A 3,247-nucleotide genomic window follows, 5' to 3' on the forward strand; every position below is an offset into this window, starting at 1 on the left:
AACACGACATTTTCTCAGTTTTTCTTCGTTTTTTGTTAATAACAATATGTTCCGGGAGTTTCCGGCCAGGGGGACTATGATTTTCCGATTCAGTGGATTTTTTTACATAGGATACACTTGGTTTCGTTGAGTGAAATTACAACATCCAGTTTATACTACTTTTAAAGCTAATTTGACTGGACTTTCACCGAGCAGTCACATTTACCAGGCGATACAAAGGGTTCAATTGCATTGCACAAGACATTCCACCTTCACATTTGCCGAATTTTGACTGTAACTTGGAGAAATGTTCACCTTATCGATAAATGTAAGTTATTTGAATTTTTTGCATTGTGCAAAAATAGGAGTCGGTCCTTTTGAGGATTTTTTAACATTCCTGAAGAGGTCGACCTATGGAATTTCTTTCCGTGAACAGATTTGTATTTATTTAGCATCCAAATGCGTGTAAATTTTTGAATGGGAAAATCTACCATGTACTGGATTAATTACAAATAGTAAACACCTAGATAAATAATTAAATTTAGAACGTGATCACGAGATAGGGCAAACATTTTTAACTAAAATTTGTTGAAAGAATTACATCAATATATTAAATCACAGACAATGTAAACAAAAGTGGAGTTGGAACGATATTTTCATTGATATATTCAAGCAATCCAATTCACAGGAGTGTTCAAACCAGAGCATCAGGTTTTAATTTTCAGATGCAGAAGTGGAAATAAAGAACCAACTGTTTGTAAGGTCATTAAAAGTTTACACATTACTGAGCTAGCAGTAAAATTTTTTCCAGTGCCGTCGAGGTGAAAATTTATTCTATGCAAGCGAGGTTTTCAGGGATAGTGGTCGTTTATTTAGGGCCGCACGTTAGGGTGACTCAAGATCAGTACAGTTTCTGGAAAGGTAGACACAACAACGAAACTTGTAACTTTATACCCATACACGAACATACATTTCCAATGTTAACAACGACGTCGAATAAATAATACGCAACTCCATAAATCAGTTATTAAAAATGTGTTCCTGGTAACCATCACGCAAAATTCCAGAACCGACAACGGCTACTTCGAACAAGGTGCGAGGAAGTGGCTACACAACCGTCAACCGGTACGCAACGGAAGGAGTCTGATTCACACCATATGCTGTAAATGTTACTTATAACATACAATAATTATAATTATTCTTCGATAGGCAAAGTGCTTGTTGTATTGTTTCGACTTCAATTATGTAAATAAATAAGGTAATGAAAGACAAATGTATCATACTTAATGACTAAAAAAGAGTAGATTCCAGAATCAGCAGGATTCTAAGCAATCACTGTAATATAGGCGTTTAAAGATGTGTCACAATCCCCAACGGAGTACATCAGTCATGACACAAGACCCACATGGTCCTGGCATAATCGCCTGATAAGTTCGCTGATTATTGAGTTCGGCTTTCTAATTCTTCTCCTTTCCAGTGCAATAAAGAGCGGTCATTAATTCGAGATCAATCACGTAATGGAAAAGTTGCGGTCCAAATCCAAAATGTACGCGCGAGCGAAAGTAATAAAACCCCTTTGTTTGGTTTGTGTGCACTTTCAAGATAAGAAATAAATAATTCAAATGGCGCACAGTAGCTGTAATTCGAGAAATATCCTTTTCGGTGTCGTGCTTCGCAAGAGTCAAAAGGAATATAACGACTGTCGGGCCGGGATATGTCGCATAAAACGTACTAAAACTCCATAATCCAAGCCGTTCTTCTTAATCCACGTCAGCCGTATTTAATAGCGCCGTTTTGGGATTTAAACGATTATCATTTCTTTGCATTCGTTAAATGTTTTTAATTACACTTCTAGCAGATTTATAAAGAGTATCATGTACGGATTACTGTTGATGAGGGGATATCTACAGGAATTTAAATTACATAAATTAGATCAGTAGGTAGGTATATTTGATGAAATTATTAACACCTGCAATCGAAATTATAGTTAAGACAAATGGAAATCTGGTTGAAAATTAAAGAAGGCTGTATTGTAATGATGCGAAATTTAATAAGATAAATTTGTAATTTGACTCCTGTAGGAATCTGAAATTAATCTAAATTTCTATCAGGAGAGGGCGGTAGTTTCGGAGACGTCATGCTTGTTGACATTCCCACCAGTACCATTACCATCACCATTACATTCCCACTTCCTTCCAAACGATATAAAAGTAGAAACCAAACCAGAAAGGGGGTCTTAGGTCTTAGATCTTGCCCTGGTCCTAAGCACCACAGTCCCATTCCCGGAATGGCGGTTGTAACACCGCTCTCACTCTCACCCTCACCAGTTACCTGTCCCTGAAGTAGAGTCGGCGGTTGTAGGACCGTGCTCTTTCCCCGTTACCGTACGTGAATCTCACCAGTTACCTGTCCCTGAATTAGAGATGACGGTTGTAGGACCGTGTCTCAAACCCCAGTTACCGTCCCTGAATTAAACGTGTACGGCCGTATAGCCGTGCCATTAATTGAAATTGCCTGTCCCTGAATTAGAGTCGGCGATTGTAGGATCGTGCTCTTTCCCAGTTACCGTCCGTGAATTAAAATATACCTGTTGTAAAATTTCGGTAGACGCTGCGAATGTAAATTCGCGCTCGCCCGGAACGAGCCTTCCTGTAATAATACCCCGGATAAAGTTTTAGTTGGTCTTATAACGTAAATTGGATGATGCTAATTGAAAAGGAACCATCCACCAAATTTCAATAATCAGGATTGTGGTGCTATGCGACAGTTTGATATGCATTATACATTATGTGAAAGGTACCAACTACCTATTTAAACCGTAGTGACATCTATGGGATAAAGACTCAAGCGACATATAGTCAAAGGACAGTTTTCTGTTTATTGAAAAGGATCCATGCAACGATACCATTTATAGAAAACGATACTTGTCGCATGGTTCGCTTTACATTTTTTAATAGCCAGTGTAAAACTAAGTTTTTATTACTTTTAAAAATGAGTGGAAGGTCGAAAAAGATACTACAGACGGCGTTAGCAATTACTGAGTGTAGCAAAGAGTCAAAAAAATTAAAATTGGGAGATTGCAGTAAGGTATGTACGAGTACATTACTTTTTAGGTTATAATTTTCTGCGTTATTCCGTTTTGTAATAAGTGTGCACTGTTAACGTACAAAGTTACTTAATACCTTTTAATTGTTGTAAAAATTTTTTACTTTTCGACACCCAGCATATATTGTTCTGCTTTCTCTTAAACAAAAATACTATACTTATA

General features: G+C 37.3%; 1 long non-coding RNA gene across 1 annotated transcript; it reads left to right on the forward strand.

The window, feature by feature from the left end:
• The first annotated feature begins 1,131 nt into the window (after positions 1-1,131).
• LOC116166627 lies at positions 1,132-2,020 on the forward strand. The gene is made up of 3 exons (XR_004144363.1): positions 1,132-1,237; positions 1,284-1,410; positions 1,457-2,020. It is a non-coding gene; the product is annotated as an uncharacterized LOC116166627 (long non-coding RNA).
• Positions 2,021-3,247: the final 1,227 nt, after the last annotated feature.

Source organism: Photinus pyralis, unplaced genomic scaffold (assembly GCF_008802855.1).
Source record: "Photinus pyralis isolate 1611_PpyrPB1 unplaced genomic scaffold, Ppyr1.3 Ppyr1.4_LG1, whole genome shotgun sequence".
Classification (NCBI taxonomy): Eukaryota; Metazoa; Arthropoda; class Insecta; order Coleoptera; family Lampyridae; genus Photinus; species Photinus pyralis.